The 19,945-nt window shown below is 44.4% G+C and overlaps 1 protein-coding gene across 3 annotated transcripts in view; it reads left to right on the top strand.

Annotated features, from left to right (window-relative positions):
* The first annotated feature begins 2,608 nt into the window (after positions 1–2,608).
* The window catches only part of LOC147418926 (uncharacterized), a 116,219-nt gene continuing 98,882 nt past the window's right edge, over positions 2,609–19,945 (top strand). For all 3 annotated transcript variants that reach the window (XR_015187133.1, XR_015187132.1, XM_086505640.1), the window contains exon 1: positions 2,609–2,874. The gene's annotated coding sequence lies outside the window, so the exon portion shown is untranslated. The remainder of the gene's footprint in view (positions 2,875–19,945) is intronic.

Below are 19,945 nucleotides of genomic sequence, written 5' to 3'. Positions count from 1 at the left end.
GTAAAATGTCTCTCTTGATGAGAGAAACCATAATACAAAGCCTTTTGGAGGGGGGACCGGCTCCATGCAAATCTGGTCCTCAGCTGTTGTCAATTGCTTAATTTCTCTCTCTTTTGAAGTATTGTTCATACTATCTAACTAGGGGTTATACTTTTAGTTGCTCTCTCCACCCAAGCACTCTTGTTAGTCTCATTAGGAATCTATTCTAATGAAATGCTCACTATGTTCATGCTATTTTCCGCTACACACAAGTTACTAGACCATTAAATGTTACATCCACTTGTCACAGTTGCCCTCGAACACACGCCCCCCCCCGCCTGCCTTCCCTACCACCTGACGATTTCGCCTTTTCTTTTCACTCCCTTTATCTTTTGAGAGGGTATCTAAAGAGATACCCTGTGGCAACGGCAATGTTTTGTCCACCTTCAAAATATTTACTAACCTACATATTTAGTAACTTCATCGTGTGTTGTCTAATGGCATGTCTCACAAATTCTTAATCAACTGCCCAACGATGAAGTTAGTATGTCTGGTCGATTTTGAAAAAGACAAATTTAATGGAATTTAGGAAAGTGCCGAAAGTACAACCGATGCTCCTGTGAAATAGAAAGGGGATTAAGGGTGGGTAGCCGGTGGAAGCAAAGATCGGGCATGTGGCTGGCTCTCTCTCTCTCTCTCTCTCAAAATCTGTCCGGAGGTGGTGGGTAGTGCCCTGCCGACCTCACCCTCTCATATGTATGGTCAATCCTGTCTCTCAAGCTCCGTAGGGAGACGAAGGAAGGGAAGCGTGCTAGAAACTAGTGATGCGTACAGACACAGGAAAGGAGAAGCGTGGAAAGTGGGGTGGGGTAGGGTATGCTCTCTCTCTCTCTCTCTCGCGTTGTTCTTGCAGGTGTGGATGGTTACCACCCGTTGGCATGATGCAGAGGAAGGGTGGGTACAAGGGGAAGTAAGAGGATGTGTGTGAGGAGTGCAACAGGCTAAGCATGGCAAGTTGAGTTGACAAGGAGAGTAGTTAAATGGGTTTATGAGACGGGGGTAGCAACAGCTGATGGGACAACGACTTGGAAAGGGAAAGTCTCTGTGTGCGATGCCTTTGTCTCTCTCTCTCTCTCTCTCTCTCTCTCTAAACCTACCAAAGGCAGCGCGAGAGCAGTGGAAAAGGATGCAACCAACAGCTGATGTGGAAAGGGAGGGGAAGGAATATCCAAGTCGAATCCCTTTTACTAATGGGATTTCTTGTAAATAAAGCCATTAGGTCTCCCCAATCTCAGAAAAATAAAAATTCTTTCAGAACATATTAAGTGCACAAGTGAAGGGTGAGCTTAGGAAATGAAAAGACGGATGAAGGTGGAAAGTCGAAAGACCTTGGTGTCCATATAAACAGGTGTTTCTCTGCTCTTTCATTTTTCCTTTAACGTTTTCTTCTAAGTTCTCTTTAGCATTTACCTCCCTCTCTCTCTCCCCCAATGTTGTATTCATCTTTCTTAGGTAATATTGTTGCAAATCTATGTACTTCGTCATTGCTTGTCGTTACTACGTGCTATAGATTACTGCATCGTTTTTCTTGTTTTTGAGTGGAATCTTTGAATTAAGAGCACCTTTTAATGAAATATCTTTTAATTTTTGTAAAGCCAATAGTATAGTGTGCCAATGTGTAGTAAATATGTAGGTTAGTAAAATTTATTAAAATACCTCTCTAATTTGTGAAAATTTCCGAAATACCCCCCAAATCTTATTTTGGTGCAATTGTTCACGATTCTCTAATCTTTATTTTGGTTCAATTGTTCACGATTCTCTAATCTTTATTCTTTTTTGACAATTGAGATCCGTTTTTGAATGGTTAGCATGTAATTTGTCACAATTTACGTTCCAAAAAAAATCATTTACGTCTAGAAATAATGAAGCAATTCATCTCGAAAGCCTACATAACCAGCTCAAATTCTCGTCTTAGTATCTTGTATTGATAGACAATCAGTCTTCTTATGAAAAGCTACAAAAAAAAATTATCTTTGGAGAAATTTACTCTCTCACAACCAAGGGTATTTTGGGAATTTTGGAAAATTTGAAGAGCATTTTGGGAATTTGTGACAAAATATGGAGGGCATTTTGGGAATTTTTGAAATTTGAGGGGTATTTTGGTAATTTTCCCAATTTAAAAAAGCCAGTAACGTGGCATTTAAAGCCTCCTTTCAGATGCGCACACCCCTACCGCGCAAACACCGCCGCTGTTCGACATGAGGGTGCGACGACCACAGAGCAGCCAAGCAACAATTGCAGGGCGGAGGAGAGAGCCTGCACACAGCATAAGAGAGGGAGAGGCTTGCTGCGCCAAGTGTAGCACAGTGGTCGCTAGAACAGTTGGAGAGAGAGAGAGAGAGAGCGAGAGGTGCGATTTGCTTTCAACCTCATCGACAAACGAAAAGGGAGAGAGCAGGGGCCATAGGGCACAGAGAGAGAGAGAGAGAGAGAGAGAGAGAGAGAGAGAGAGAACTGTCACCTCCAAATTTAAAACCAAAGGATCTTGGCAGATTCTTGCTAAAACAAATAACATAAGATGTGGGTGCCCTAAATAAATAATTCTCAAAATCGGTATCACCTGGCCCGTCGTATAAACTTTGCCATTTTGTCCTGCGACCTTCTGCAATGAACCTTCTGTTCTCTCTCTTCCCCTTCGATGCCTAAGCATGCCTCGCTCTTCATAGAGCTCCAACAGAAGAATCGTGCACACCTGCACCGAGCTTTAGTGTGGGTTACACCTATATTTGCTGGAAATCGCTGCATTTGGCAGAGCGAGAGCAACAATTTGCTGTACTGTAGGCCACCATCACCGTTGCAGATATCGCTCTCAGCATCGCTACCCGTGAACGCAGAGTAAGCCCCCCCCCCCCTCCTCTTTACCCCCAAAAAAAAAAAGACCAAAAAAAACAGAAAAAAGAAAAAAAGTGAATCTTTTGTTTCCCCCTTCTTTAACACAAACGCACACATTTTTTAACCACTAATTTTACTTACGGCTTCAATTTGAGGTGGCTATCACGCCCATCAAAACTACGGTGGAGATTGCATGACGAGGTAATTTCAGGACCATGCACCTGAGCATTCTTCCATTCTTCCTACCCAAATGATTAAGGGGCGAAGGTGCAAAGGATCACATGTGTCTGCAGCCTGCTTATATCGGCTTTCTGGAATATATAAACAAGCTGACACTAACGCGCAGACGGCGGTAGTGCGAGAGAGAGAGAGAGAGAGAGAGAGAGAGAGAGAGAGGCTGCAGCTTGGACTTGGAGAACGTTGCTCTTGACTGCGTTGATTGAGAGAGAGAGAGAGAGAGAGAGAGAGAGGCTGCAGCTTGGACTTGGAGAACGTTGCTCTTGACTGCGTTGAGAGAGAGGGAGAGAGAGAGAGAGAGAGAGAAGAAGAAGAAGAAGAAGAAGAAGAAGAAGAAGAGAGTTTCAACGTCGTAGGAAACAATAGAGAGAGAGAGAGAGAGAGAGAGAGAGAGAGAGAGGTTGCAGCTTGGACTTGGAGAACGTTGCTCTTGACTGCGTTGATTTTGAGAGAGAGAGAGAGAGAGAGAGAGAGAGAGAGAGAGAGAAGAAGAAGAAGAGAGTTTCAACGTCGTAGGAAACAATAGAGAGAGAGAGAGAGAGAGAGAGAGAGAGAGAAGAAGAAGAAGAGAGTTTCAACGTCGTAGGAAACAATCCAGAGAGAGAGCGATCTCTTGACTAGTGTAGATGAGAGAGAGATAGAGAAAAAGATACACTATTTTTATTAATGAACTTAAAAAATAGCCTAAAAGCCTAAAAGAATGCCTAAAAAATGTGTACACAATTTGGTAGCACCACACTTATATCACTACTTCCAAGCAAGCAATGCCAATAATTGAGGAGCTTATATCACTACTTGCAAGCAGGCAGTGCCAATAATTGAGGAGGCATTGACAAGGCTGGAGATTGTGTCATCACGAAGTGACTTTGACTGCACTAGTTGTTATTACTAGTTTTACCCGTTTTTTTGGCTAGTTTACTTTTTGGGAAATGGAATGGTCGTGCATTGACCATTCCCATTAATCACGGCAATCGGCAGTGTGAGGTGCAACGGAATGAATGTTGTATTCTTCTCAAGATGAGTGCTCCGAACTGTGCTCAAGGTTCCTTTTGTTCTTATGGAAGGGAGAGCCTTTCTTAATGAGAGAGTGCATTGAACACAAACAAAGTGAATGGATACTGTGCGTGAAAGTGTATGAGACTGAGAGATAGGAGAGGAGAATACGACACCAGAGACGTAAAACCCTCCTCCGAAGGTCCCACTCTCGTTGGTGAGAGTGGTCTACTATTGATTGCACAAACTGGTACAAAGTGGATGCATGAAACTGATGCAAGTCTAGGCTATGTCGAGGTCGACGATGGGGGTGACGAGATCGAAGCTAACGCTGAAAATTGATGTTGCTTTCCTGTCGTCTCAAAAACGCTAATGGGCTGAAATTTGCTGGGAACAAAAACGTTGGTTAGGGCTGAATTTTGCCGGCTGAAAACGCTGGTTTAAGCTGGCAAAAACGCTGATATTTTGATGCTGTGCACTGCTGAACATGTGGGGATGTGGGCGATCGGGGTCTGTTGAAAAACGCCAGCAAGGGGAGTAATATGGCGATGAGACTTCTTGATGAAAAAACGCTGATGCAGGGAGTCTTGGCGACATGGCTATGGCTGAAAACGCCAGGTGGCTGGGGTCTTCATGGCGAGGATGACTTGATGAAAAACGCTAGGATGTTGAGGATCTTGCTTGGAGGGAAACGGCATCAAGGGGGAAGTCTTACTGAGAGAGAGGGCGGGGGAACCTGCTGCCTGTGTTCTCCTTCCTCTTCTGTCAATTAGTGCTAGCCTTGGTTTGCTTATATACAAACTTACTCAATTTGCCCTACCTACTTTTCAATAAAAGTCACTTAAATTAATAAGTGAAAAATGTCAAAAATAGGGAAAATAGGTTAAATGCACTGGAAAATTTTCCTGAAGGATTTTGATGGATTCTGATGGGAATGCTTATGATCATGCTGTGTACAACTAGAGGATATGCATCTACACTAAGTGCCTCGGCATGCACGATCTGCGAACAAACTCACAAAAGTGCCAGAACACTTGCTAAATCTAGACTGACTGGACTGACGGAACCCTTATCATGCTGTAGCTTGTCCACGGACACATAGGGTTGGATGTGTCACGTGACATCCCCTCATTTTCAAAGTGAGGTACTGGTACCGAACTGTATGGCGTCGAGGGAGATCGCCAATAGCATCCGGAATCTTGGAAGGGACTCTTCGCCGGCCCACTCTGATGTGTGGGTCATGCGGTACTTGAACTTCATAAAGGTCAGCAACGCTTGCTTCTTTGGGCCGCGCTAAAAGCGACTCAGTCTTTTGGGATTTCGATGCTTCAACTTCGTCTAGAGTCATGCTTCTTTCTTCTTCAAGAATCTCCATGGCTGAAAATTCTTGAAATCACTTCCAACACAAAACCATGAACATACCTATTCCATGTAAAGTGACTGGAAAAAATCTTGTCTTCCTCAAAGACCGAGCATGCAATGTAGATGAACAAAGAGACGGAGTGCCAAACCGTTGACCACCACACACACGCAAACAATGAGATCGAATCTTTCTCTTTTGATCTAATTCAATCAACTGTGGCAATTCACAACGGAAATGCCCATGCTTGATGCTTATACTTTCATGTGCTCTTTCTACAATTGTGTCATGCCAAGGAAGAGACATGGAATGTGACTTCCTTGAATGCATACTTTTCAGTTTTTCATGAACAATCCGCATACGTCTGTGCTCATTCATGAGTGAAACGTGCTCAACGTACAATATGTCATGCCTAGGAAAAGGGATCACATAAAGACGTTGACAAAAATACAGGAAACGATCACGAATGAAACACTTGAACAATGCGTGCGTACTAATCGTGCGAACACATAATACTTCCTATGAGGGTTCTTTGGACCTAGGCTCGAGAGCCAAGATCGATCCTTCGTGATTGATCGAATCTGCAACGAGGTTAGCTTCGCTAGAAAAAGCATCAAGTAACTCAAAATCCTTGTGAACAATCACGTCATCTTCATGCAAATCATCATGCTTGTGAGAAATCACATCGTGATCATGCAAATCATCATGCTTGTCATTGTCATCCAAATCATCATTGTAAGGTGTAGCGGAATGAATGTTGAACTTTGCTCAAGATGAGTGCTCCGAACTGTGCTCAAGGGTTCCTTTTACTTACGGATGGGAGAGCCTTCTGTTCCTTTAATGAGAGAGTACAAGTGATCACAAACAAAGTGGATAAACACTGTGAATGAAGTGCATGAGACTGATAGAGAAGAGAATACGACACCAGAGACGTTGTAAAACCCTCCTCCGAAGGCCCCATTCTCTATGGCGAGAGCGGTCTACTTATGATTGCACAAATCTCTACAATGCTTAGACTTACCGATGATGTCGACGACGATGAGGACGACGACGAGATGGCTGAAATCTGCAAGTCTTTATCTGTTGAATTCTAACTCTATGTCGGTCACGACGGCGATGACGACAATGCAACGACGATGCGCTGAAAACGCAAATGCTGAAATCTCCGTTTTTCGGGCTGAAACTGTAAACCTTGCGGAAACTCACCGTGCGGCGAGAATTTACTGCGGGAAGGTGAGATCTGCGAGGTTCGGGACATGATCTGCAGTGTCTAAGGGCTGAAAACTGAAAACGCTGATGCTTCTTGGTGTTTCGTCGCGGTGAATTTGCAAAACGCTGGGGCTGATCTGCAAATAAAAAACGCTAGGGCTGAAAATGGTTCTACTGTCGCCGGATGTTCTGCAAATGCAAAATGCTAGGCTGATCTGCTGCGTCGTGATGACACCGGGCTGATCTGTTGTGCACAAATCGCCAAGGCTTGTCTTGTAGATGAAAAACGCTAGGCCTCTTGGGTTCTGTTGAGAAGTTGCCCGTTGAGCGAGTGCTCCTGCTGCCTCTTCTGCCAGAAAGTGCTAGCTCTGGTTTGCTTATATACAAACTTAGCAAAATTGCCCTACCTACTTTCCAACAAAAGTCACTCAAAAACAATAAGTGAAAAATGTCAAAAATAGGGAAAATAGGTCTATGCACTATAAAATGCTCCTGATGGGTTCTGACTGAAATCTGATAATCATGCTACATGCAACCAGAGGATATGCATCTAATCTAAGTGTCTGGACATGCATGGTCTGCGAACAGACTCACAAAAGTGCCAGCTCACTTCCTATTGTAGACTGTCTTGACTGATTTGAACCCTGGTCATGCTGTAGCTTGTCCACGAACACATTGGGTTGGATGTGTCAGGTGACAATCATGCTCATCATTATCAGTCAAATCATCATGCTTATCATCATGCCAATCCTTTGTATCATGCTTTGGAGAAGACGAGACCGAGAGAGTCTCCTTCTCCTGAATCCGTTCAATCTTCGCATGCACATTAGCAATGAGAGATGGAGAATGAACAATTTGCTCTCCAAGAATGACAATGGGAGAGTCACTTTTGGCATTGAAAGTGAACGTATTTTCCGCCCAATCAATGAGGGGATTATGCTCACCAAACCATCGAATGCCCAAAATCATACCACATCCTGAGAGAGGAGAGACAATTTTTTTTTCCTATGGAAAGCAGGTTGTTGAACTGTAAACAACACATCAAGGCACTCTTTCGTGATGAGAGAGTCCATACCGGGAGCGAAGCCAGAGACCTTGAGAGGAGATTTCTGACTAACCTCTAGGCGGGACTCTCTCAACAAGAGAGGGACTAATCACATCATGCATACTGCCTAGGTCAAACAATATGATAAAACGCTGCAACGCTTGCTTCTTTGGGCCGCGCCGAAAGTGACACAAAGTCTTCTATGGCTCCTTCGATGCTTCAACTTTGTCTAGTGTCATGCTTCTTTCTTCTTCAAGAATCTCCATGGCTGAAAATTCTTGAAACCACTTTCAACACAAAAACATGAACATACCCATTCCATGTAAAGTGACTGGAAAAAATGTTGTCTTCCTCAAAGACCGTGCATGCAATGTAGATGAACAAATAGATGGAGTGCCAAACGGTTCACCACACACACGCAAACAATGAGATCGAATCTTTCTCTCCGGATCTAAATCAATCAACTGTGGCAATTCACAACAGAAATGCCCATGCTTGGTGCTCATACTTTCATGTGCCCTTTCTACAAATGTGTCATGCCAAGGAAGAGACATGGAATGTGACTTCCTTGAATGCATACTTTTCAGCTTTTCATGAACAATCCGCATACATCCGTGCTCATTCATGAGTGAAACGTGCTCAACGTACAATATGTCATGCCTAGGAAAAGGGATCACATAAAGACGCTGACGAAAATACAGGAAACGATCACGAATGAAACACTCGGACAATGCGTGCTGATTAATCATTCGAACACATAGTACTTCTTGTGAGGGTTCTTTGGACCTAGGCTCGAGAGTCAAGATCAGTTCTTTCTGAGGGGGTTCTTTGGACCTAGGCTTGAGAGCCAAGATTGGTTCTTCTTGAGGGGGTTCTTTGGACCTTGACTCGAGAGCCAAGATCGGTTCTTCGTGATTGATCGAATCTTCAATGAGGTTAGCTTCACTAGAAACAGTATCAACTAAACCATCATCCTTGTGAACAATCACATCTTCTTCCTGCAATTCATCATGCTTGTGAGAATTCACATCTTGATCATGCAAATTATCATGCTCGTAAAGAATCACATCTTGATCATCATGCAAATCATCATGCTTGTCATTGTCATTCAAATCATCATGCTCATCATTATTAGGCAATTCATCATGCTTATCATCATGCAAATCCTGTGTGTCTTGCTTTCGAGAAGAAGAGACTGAGAGAGTCTCCTTTTCCCGAATCTGTGCAAACTGCGCCTGCACAATAGAAAAGAGTTGCAAGAACTCTTTTATGTGTTGGTCGCTCTGTTCTTGTCTTGCTTTGGTCTGGCGATCAAATGTTTCTTGTCTTTCGTTGTTCTCACGATCCAATTTGGCTTGACTTTCTTTGGCTTCCAAGTCGTACTTACGCTCTATGGCTGCCATGCTTTCTTCGTAGTCACGATCTATGGCTGCCATTGTTTCTTCGTAGGCCTTTCTTTCTGCTTCTCTTTCTTCGCGTACTAACTTTCTTTCCATAAACAACTGCTTCAACTCCTCCATAGGAGTTAGTGCAATCCTTGGCGTAGATGGGGATGGGGGAGGGTCAGAAAAACCTCCTGGTGGGGAAAATTCTTCTTCGCCTCTCTCATGCTCATCACCTCCAAGCGAAGTATCCATTCCGCTTCGAGTGATGACCATCCACTGAAGTCGTGGATTCTTGTGGTCTTGGGTTCTTATGTTCACGAGGAACTTGGGTTCTTGCGGGTCTTGGTTTTTGGGGTTCTCGAGTTCTTGAGGTTCTTGCGGGTCTTGAGGTTCTTGAGGTTCTTGGGTTCTTCTTCAGCTTGCAATCTGTGTTCGAGAAGGATCTTCTCTTCACCCGAGTTCTGCTCTTTTCCGCGGGCGCATCCCTTGGCGGCCTTGTGCTCACACCAAGGTTGCTTTTTCCCACCTCACGTCGATTGGCCGCCCACTAAGTGCACGGTCCGCTCTCCATGAGTGAAAAGAGGCACAAGGGGAGGCTGGACAAGCCCTTCTTTCCTGGTTTTTTTGTCACTCTTCAAAAGCACGATTAGGAATCGACACGCCCAAGAGGTCTTGGGTTACGTGCAATTGCAGCAAGCAAAAACATTCTTGTGATTCTTGTGGTTCTTTCCTTGAATGATACAGAACACTACCAAAGCTTTGATACCAATGTAAGGTGCAACGGAATGAATGTTTAACTTTGTTCAAGATGAGTGCTCCGAACTGTGCTCAAGGGTTCCTTTGACTTACAGAAGGGAGAGCCTTCCGTTCCTTTAATGAGAGAGTGCAAGTGATCACAAACAAAGTGGATAACCACTGTGAATGAAGTGCATGAGACTGAGAGATAGAGAAGAGAATATGACACCAGAGACGTTGTAAAACCCTCCTCCGAAGGCCCCACTCTCTATGGCGAGAGCGGTCTACTTATGTTTGCACAAATCTCTACAATGCTTGGACTTGCCGATGATGTTGACAACGACGAGGACGATGACGAGACGGCTGAAATTTGAAAATGCTAATGGCTGAAATCTGCAAATCTTTATCTGCTGAATTCTGACTCTATGTCGGTGACGACGGCGATGACGACGATGCAACGACGACGCGCTGAAAACGCAAATGCTGAAATCTGCGTTTTCCGGGCGGAAATTGTAAACCTTGCGGAAACTGACCGTGCGCCGAGGATCTGCTGCGGGAAGGTGAGATCTGCGATGTTAGGGACTTGATCTGCGGTGTCTAAGGGCTGAAAACTGAAAACGCTGATGCTTCTTGGTGTTCCGTCGTGGTGAATCTGCAAAACGCTGGGGCTGATCTGCAAATAAAAAACGCTAGGGCTGAAAATGGTTCTGCTATCGCCGGATGTTCTGCAAATGCAAAACGCTAGGCTGATCTGCTATGTCGTGATGACGCCGGGCTGATCTGCTGTGCACAAATAGCCAAGGCTGGTCTTGTAGATGAAAAACGCTAGGCCTCTTGGGTTCTGTTGAGAAGTTGCCCGTTGAGCGAGTGCTCCTGCTGCCTCTTCTGCCAGAAAGTGCTAGCTCTGGTTTGCTTATATACAAACTTAGCAAAATTGCCCTACCTACTTTCCAACAAAAGTCACTCAAAAACAATAAGTGAAAAATGTCAAAAATAGGGAAAATAGGTCTATGCACTATAAAATGCTCATGATGGGTTCTGACTGAAATCTGATAATCATGCTACATGCAACCAGAGGATATGCATCTAATCTAAGTGTCTGGACATGCATGGTCTGCGAACAGACTCACAAAAGTGCCAGCTCACTTCCTATTGTAGACTGTCTTGACTGATTTGAACCCCGGTCATGCTGTAGCTTGTCCACGAACACATTGGGTTGGATGTGTCAGGTGACAATCATGCTCATCATTATCAGTCAAATCATCATGCTTATCATCATGCCAATCCTTTGTATCATGCTTTGGAGAAGACGAGACCGAGAGAGTCTCCTTCTCCTGAATCCGTTCAATCTTCGCATGCACATTAGCAATGAGAGATGGAGAATGAACAATTTGCTCTCCAAGAATGACAATGGGAGAGTCACTTTTGGCATTGAAAGTGAACGTATTTTCCGCCCAATCAATGAGGGGATTATGCTCACCAAACCATCGAATGCCCAAAATCATACCACATCCTGAGAGAGGAGAGACAATTTTTTTTCCTATGGAAAGCAGGTTGTTGAACTGTAAACAACACATCAAGGCACTCTTTCGTGATGAGAGAGTCCATACCGGGAGCGAAGCCAGAGACCTTGAGAGGAGATTTATGACTAACCTCTAGGCGGGACTCTCTCAACAAGAGAGGGACTAATCACATCATGCATACTGCCTGGGTCAAACAATATGATAAAACGCTGCCCCGTCATATGACCATAACATTTAATGAGAGACTCATCAATGGGAGGGTCAGGAGAAACTTGGGGCACACTCGTGTTGTCATTGATTGCATTGACAGAGGAAGTGGGTTTTGTGGATTCTTTAGATTCATTAGAGTCAAGCTTGGGACATGTTCTTTTTATGTGACCCTTAATGTGACAATGAAAACAATGACCTTCCTTAGACTAAGTGCTTTGCTCTTCCGACGTGATGTATCCTCCTAAAATTCCTTGTGCTACCTTTTCATCGAGAGTGAGCTTAGGTTTAGCAATTGTGGTAGCTTTACCCTTAGGTTCATTTTGAGAGTTCTTTTCTGAGAGACTGTTGGAAGATTGGTTAGAAGAGTTACCGTTCTTACCATTCTGAGGATTCTGAGAAGTCTGAGAGGTACTTGTGGAAGTCTTGTTCTCCTTACGCTTTCCCTTGTTGTGCTTCATCTCCTGTGTGAGAGCAATCGCTACCGCCTTGTTGAGATCGATTGGATCGAGCACCTTGACATCGTACTTGATATACTCGTCCAATCCATAAAGGAATGCCTCCTTGCGCTCATCATCCGACTTGTGTAATTGGGTACCTAGCTGCAAAACACGATTAGAGAAAGACATCACTGGCATACCATTTTGCTTGAGAGCGCGCCAATCGTCCTTCAATCGTGCGAGGTACTGAAGTGGCATAAACCGCGCCTTGAGCTTGTCTTGGAAATCAGCCCAACTGAAGGAAAGGGACGTGAATTCGTCGGCTTCCTCTAGTGCGCGGCTAACTGTGCCTCTTGCCATGCGTGGTACCAATTGATGGCATCACCGGCAAGGTACATAGCTGATGTCAAAACCTTGCTATTCCCTGTCTTCTTAGTTGTCACAAAATAAGCATTAAAGTGATGCAACCAAGAATGAATAACTGTAGCATCTGTAACAGACTTGGACACTCCAAGTCAAGAATCAATCACCACAGCACCAAATAACCACTTCAAAACAATTTACAGATCACAATAGATTTGTGCTGGCCCGGCGGAGTTCCGTGCCTAGAGATATTGGCCCCAAAGACTGGCGCCCCTTTCGGTATTTCTTTATGTATTAAATCAATGTAAACCGTTTACTTAAAGATTACAAGGGATGCCCAAAAGCAGAGCCTCAAAAGCTTCCAGTTCAAAAGCAAAATTCCCTCTCTCTCTCAAGAGAGCAAAAATAAAGCAAATCATCTCTCTCTCTCTCTCTCTCTCTCTCTCTCATTTCAAATTGCGTAGCCAAAAAGCCCCAAAAACTTGCGTCGCTTGCTGGCCTCTTTTTCCACGCCGCAAAATCCGAAAAAAGCTGCCACGTGGCATTTCAGCGCCAAAGTTATGGTTTCCAGCCACATTAGGGTTTCAGCCAGCAATTAGGGTTTTTGCAAATTAGGGTTTTTGGCAGAAATTAGGGTTTGCAAGAATTAGGGTTTCTGGCAAAAATTAGGGTTTCTGTTGTCGGTAGCCACGTCATCACTTTGTGACATACCCCCCTCTTGAAAGCATTGTAATCTACCGTGATAACGCATGCAAAACCGACAGAAGCCATAAACCGTCTTAGCTGACACTGACTGTTAGTACGTATGTACTAGGAACACACATCTAGCACATGTACCAAATCGATAGTCACATCACAGGACATCACTAGACATCACAGGACATCACATGACATTCAACATTCATTCGGATCTTAGACCATGATTTATCGGCAATGTAGCTAGCAATCGCATCTAGGTCCAATCGGGACCTCATCGATGTCCGATTGACTAACCCCTATTGCAACCATGTCTATTTGAGATCAATCAGACCAAAATGCTGCAGTCATTTCGTCTATCAGTTCCTGCACTTAAAAGAAGTCAAGAACAAATCAGTATCATAATCAGGAATTCCATTTCATAAAGTCGTACAACAGAATACTGTCAGCTTTCAGTATCCCTGAAGCTCAAAGAAACATCAATGACTCTAGTATCTAAATCAAGGCATTTGTTGACAAAGGAGCGGAGGACTCCCCTCTTGTGCATCCCACTGCACTAGATCTCCGGCCAAGCTGAATTCTGGGTTCCATTTGGAGTAGACTATGGTAAACCAAAAGCATCGAGGTAAAGTTTCACAATCTAAGGAGTATTTGCTAGGTCCTCCTCCTCCATTCACTTCGCATCCAATGTAGGATAGTTCTTGAACTTAACCAAGAACCGCCTTCGGACTTTACCTTTATTCTTCGTATCCTTATGTGCCAAAATTTGTTCAGAAACAAGGATCTCCTCGTTTTCTTCCACTTTGGGTTGCTCATCAGGCTCTTATCATCAGGCACATCACGCTTAAAAGGTTTCAAGAGACTCACATGGAATGCATTGTGAATCCTCCAAGTATCAAGCAGTTTCAATCGGAAGGAGACATCATTTATCTTTTCAGTGATCTGGAAAGGTCCGTAGTATCGCATACCGAGCTTTGGAAAAAGCCTCTCCTTTCCCTTTTTCTTTCTTAGGCGTGCCTTGTTAAAATGTAAGAGCACCCAATCATCCTCCTTCAATTTCAAGTCGCGACGATGGCGATCCGCTGCCTTTTTCTGTCATTCTTGAGACTTTTGCAAAGTCTCGCGAACCTTGGCAATAGCCGTATCCAAATCTCGCGTATATTCATCCGCTTCAAAGATCTTATCTTTCGTGCTTAGGAAGGGTGGAACCTTCGCAGCACCTTCAACAATCTCAAATGGCGCCTTCCCCGTCGAAGAGTGTATCGTGTTATTGTAGGCAAATTCCACCAAAGGTAGGTACTTTTCCCATTGAGTCTTCTGATCCGAGATATAAGACTTCAATAAATCTAGAACCATTGAATTCGCAATCTCAGATTGCCCATCAGTCTGCGGGTGGAACGATAACGAGAACTGCAACCGCGTGCCAATGTTCTCCTAAATTGCCTTCCAAAACAAACTCGTAAATCTGGGTCTCTGTCGGAGACAATTGTCTCAGGCATGCCATGTAATCTGAAGATCTGGGCCGCAAACAGTCTCGCTAAGTGATTCGGCTTGACTGTTTTCTTCACTGGAATGAAATGAGCCTGTTTGCTAAATCTGTCAATGACAGTCCAGATACCATTGTGACCACTCTGTGTTCTTGGGAGACCAAAAATGAAATCCATTGCAATACTTTCCCAGGGGCGGGCGGGTATGGGTAAAGGCTGTAACAATCCCTGTGCCTTATGCCTGTCAATAGTCAAACTTGACCTTCTGGCATACTAAGCAACTGCGCACAAACTCTTCCACATCCTTTTTGAGTCTCGGCCAAAAGAAGTATCTCTCTACCCCCTTCATGGTGGTAGCAATGCCGCGGTGACCCGTAAAAGGTGGACAGTGGCATTCAGTCATAACCTTTTCTCTCAACGGCTGTGTAACGCACAACATGGTTTTTCTCATCAAGTAGCCTTCCCGAATGGAGTATCCTCCTACTGTCTCCCCATCCCGTATCCGTGTGAAAATATCTGCAAAATCTGTATCTGTGGCATACTGGTCGACCATATCCTCGAAGCTCCTATGATGTATCGCGGAAATAGCCAGAACCAACGGCTTCCGAGACAAAGCATCTGCCACCACATTCTTCTGTCCCTGCACATGGACAATCTGGAAGTGAAACTGTGACAAGATGTTCGCCCATCGCATCTGCTTTTCCGAAAGATGCTTCTGTGACAAGAAGTAGCGCAAACTCTGATGGTCTGTGAAGACAGTAAAATCCGCTCCGAGTAGGTAATGCCGCCATTGAGTAAGAGCATGGATAACCGCCTAAAGCTCTTTCTCATAAGTTTGTGCTATCATCTCCGGCCTTGAGGACAATCGGCTCTCGTAAGCAATGACATCGCCTTCTTGCATTAAGACTGCACCCAGACTACGACCACAAGCATCACAATATACTTCAAATGACTTCTACAAATTCGGCAAAGTCAAAACTGGTCCCGTAGTCAATTTCTCTTTCAATGTCTGAAAGGCAGTCACCTTTGTGGATCCCCACGAGAAAGGGACTCCTTTCTGTGTCAAGATATGCAAAGGGGAAGCAACCTCTGCAAACTTCCGTATTAACCGCCTGTAGTACGAACACGATCCCAAGAAGCTTCTAACTTCATGGACATTCTTTAAATCGGGCCAATCATGTATAGTTTCTATCTTGGCCGGGTCCATTTGCACTCCTGCTGCTGAGACAATGTGTCCCAAAAAGTGTATCTTTGGTAGGAAAAATTCACTTTTCTTTGCATTAATCACTAACTTGTGATCTCGTAATGCCTGAAAGACCTGAAGCAGATGATTTCTGTGTTCTGCCTCATTCTTGGAGAAAACAATGATGTCGTCAAAGAAAGTGCCAACAAATAGCTTGTACTCTCGAAAAATCCTCTCCATCATCCGGTTAAATGTCGCAGGAGCATTGGTTAAGCCAAAAGGCAACACCAAAAACTCAAATAACCCAAAAGTAGTCCGAAAGGCTGTCTTGTAACGTCTCCCGGCGCGATTCGGGTTTGATGATACCCACTCTTCAGATCAATCCTGCTAAAGCACGAGGATCCCTGGAACCTGTCGAGTATATCATCGATCCTAGGAATCGGAAATCTGTTCTTGATGGTGATTTTGTTGAGAGCTCTATAATCGATGCACATTCTCCAAGATCCGTCCTTCTTCAAAACCAACAACACTGGAGAGCAACACGGTGAAGTACTAGGCTGGACAAGACTCTTTTCCAAGAGGTCTTTCACTTGGTTCATAATCTCTTCATTCTGTGCTCGGCTCACACGGTAAGGTGGCCGGTTCGGTGGTGTGCTTCCAGGTATCAGATCAATGGTATGATCTTCAGGACGAGCAAGTGGTAACTCGCCTGGTAGGCCTTTTGAGAAGCAATCGGCGTGAGAGTGGAGAAAATCTTGGCGTTCTTTATCAAGTTTAGACATATTTGTCCTATCCTTATCGCTCAATTCTTTCATAAAGATCGAGTAAACAAACAGACTGGATTTCATTAATTTTGAAATGGCCGAAGCCGATACAATAGGGACAGACTCGCCCTTCAGTTTTATATCAAGTACAATTGTTCTGCCCTTCTCTGTAGTCAAAGTCGCTTTCCTCGCCCGATAATTGACCACGGCGTTGCTCTTGTGGTACCAGGGAATCCCTAAGAGAACATCACAACCCTCCAAAGGCATTATGAACAAGTCCTCATGCCTCAAATACCCCTGACAATGCAACCGAAGTTTGCCAATGACAGGTGTAATGGCTACGTCACTGCCGGGTGCCGCTAGAACTGCCTCCGCAAGTGGTCCCGTCCGATCGGGAGTGATGTCGAGCCGCGCCACCAATTCCGGTGAAATGAAGTTGGCCTTGGCTCCTCCATCAAAGAAGATCAAGGCTTCTTGATCTTTCACTTTGCCCCAAGCTCGGCAAAGTTGTGTACTCTCGTCCATGGTGTCGGGATCAATACCCACAGAATCTGGAACCAGTTGTGTTTTCATCTTGCCTTTTTGTCCACGTTCCTCAGCTGCTCTCGAACTCTCAGGCCTATCGTCGTCCTTATCATTCTGTTCTTTCTGTGCCTTTTAAGGGCACTTTGCGGAGATATGTCCATGTTCCCCGCATCCAAAGCACTTCCCCTCCTTGATGAATCGAGCTCGCTCCTGAGGAGTAAGCATGGGTCATGCATCCTTTTTCTTTGGATTGCTCTTTTTCTTTCTACTTTCATTCCCAGAAGTCTGTTCGGCTCGTTGTGTCATGGCCTCATCTGTGGGGTAGGTCAGATTGCCAGAGTGAATGGCAAAGCCCCGCTTCGCATGACTCATCAACTCCTGAATAGAAGCTGACTTCTGTTCCAAGCAGTGATCTCGGATCTCTGTAGGTAGACCCAAGGTGAACCGCTCAATCTGTTCTATGAACGAGATCTTCTTGAATGAAGAGGCGGGTAGAAAAGAGCTCCAGAATCTTTCACAGTAAGCATTTATTGTATCTTTCTTGGTCATTCGAAGATGGTTCCAAGCAGCTCATATCATACTCTTGCGTCAACCAAGAAGAAATAAAAAGCTTCTTAAATTTCAGCCATTTAATTGGCCCAGTCTTTTTTAAAAGAAGCGTGGACCACCAAGTGCGAGCATTCCCCTTAAAGTAAGAGGCAGCTCTCCGAATCTTGGAGTGCTCTGAATAGCGTCCTCCCGCAAAAGCAATGTCAAACTGCTGTATAAAAGACAAAGCCTTTGAAGCATCTGAGTATCCTAAAAAAGTATCAATTTTGATTGAGTGTCCACCTTCCTTAAACTCTCGAACTTTCTTGCTTTTTATCTTCCAGAAAGTCATACTGGTTGGCTTTATAAAAATTCTTCTTGTTCGCATAAAAGTTTCCGTCATCGGAATCTGAGCTGTCTGTAGAGTCCTCAGTAGAACTGTCAGTCTCTAGGCTAGATTTAGCCTTCTTTGCCTTTTCCCTTTCTGAAGCGTTGTTTGTTGCTTCGCTTTTTGCCTTTTCTGTCTTCTTCGCTCGAATCTGAAGAGCTAGAAGAACTGTAAGAAGAAGAAGAAGAAGAAGAACTGGGTACTCCTTCAAAGTGAACACGCTTCTTCTGTTTCTTTGCTTTGTCAAATGTCGACTGACGACCCAAATAACCCGGGAAGTCAGTGCCTTTCTTCTGCTTTTTGCTGTGCTTTTTGGCTTTCCTTTGCGCGTCAAAAAGCTGAGCAATCCGTGCATCAACCGCCTCTTCTAATTCCTTCTCTGAATATTTCTTGTGAGCAGAAGGTTTCTTGAGAGCGGGTTTCGGGGGTGGTGTAGTGGTTTTTTGCCACTGCTCATGCACTTCCTGAAAAGAAGTCTTGCTCATATACTTCGCAAATTTTGGGTCCTTCGCAAAATTGAGCATCATCTTTGTTGCATCGCCAATCAATTGACGACGCTCCATCTCTCGTTGCTCCGCCTGAGTAGGCCGAGGCGGGCCATACTCTCTGCCGGAATCTTCGTTGTGATCCCTGCCCGCATCTCCAGAAGTTGAGCGAGTCGACTGATCCTTGCGTGAAGCCATAGGTGCCGCGGATAAAAAATTTGGGGATCGGATTTCCCGTAGAAGAGAAATTGGCCGTGCTCTGATACCACTGTAACAGACTTGGACACTCCAAGTCAAGAATCAATCACCACAACACAAAATAACCACTTCAAAAAAATTCACAGATCACAATAGATTTGCACTGGCCTGGCGGAGTTCTGTGCCTAGAGATATTGGCCTCAAAGACTGGTGCCCCTTTCGGTATTTCTTTATGTACTAAATCAATGTCAAAGTACAAAGAGCGGTTAGGGTTTCACTCTCAGACTCTGCGTCCAGATGCTCTGCAGAGTGAGCCCTAAACCGTTTACTTAAAGATTACAAGGGATGCCCAAAAGCAGAGCCCCAAAAGCTTCCAGTTCAAAAGCAAAATTCCCTCTCTCTCTCAAGAGAGCAAAAATAAAGCAAATCATCTCTCTTTCCTCTCATTTCAAATTGCGTAGCCAAAAAGCCCCAAAAACTTGCGTCGCTTGCTGGCCCCTTTTTCCACGCCGCAAAATCCGGAAAAAGCTGCCATGTGACATTTCAGTGCCAAAGTTAGGGTTTCCAGCCACATTAGGGTTTCAGCCAGCAATTAGGGTTTCTGCAAATTAGGGTTTTTGGCAGAAATTAGGGTTTCTGTTGTCGGTAGCCGTGTCATCACTTTGTGACAGCATCCATCTTATCATCATACTTACTGAAAGTCAACTTCTCTGTGACTGGGTTGTTGGAGTCCGCATCCCGGCTTGCGCCACTTGAGGAACTACCAACATCTTTAGCTGGTTCAGACTTTGAGGCAAGAACTTGTCGAACCAATTCTTGAGTGCGGAGTCTCTTTGGACCTCCCGATCGGCCTCCAAGGCCGCTCGTCTTGCTTCGGCTTCCTCTTTTCTTTGTGCTTTTCTTTCTTTTCGTGCATCACGCTCGCGTTCCAAAGCAATGCGAGTCGCTTCTTGTTGTGCCAGCGCAACACGATTCGCTTCTTGTTGTGCCTTGCTGTATGACTTTATGAACTGGAATTCTCGATAATATGATACTGATTTGTTCTTGACTTGTTTAAGTGCAGGAACTGATATACGAAATGACTGCAGCATTTTGGTCTGAATGATCTCGATAGACATGGTTGCAATAGGGATTAGTCAATTGGGCATCTATGAGGTCCCGGGTGGATCTAGATGCGATTGCTAATTGCATTGCCGATAAATCATGGTTTGAGATCTGAATGAATTTGTGAATGTGATTTGTCATGTGATGTCCTATGATGTGACTGTCCATTGGTACATGTGCTAGATGTGTTTTTCCTAGTCGTCGATACTAACAGTTAAT

This window comes from Adiantum capillus-veneris, chromosome 29 (assembly GCF_014529385.1).
Source record: "Adiantum capillus-veneris isolate H3 chromosome 29, ASM1452938v2, whole genome shotgun sequence".
Classification (NCBI taxonomy): Eukaryota; Viridiplantae; Streptophyta; class Polypodiopsida; order Polypodiales; family Pteridaceae; genus Adiantum; species Adiantum capillus-veneris.
The sequence above is the reverse complement of the archived record's forward strand: the minus strand, read 5'-3'. Positions and strand labels throughout refer to the sequence as shown.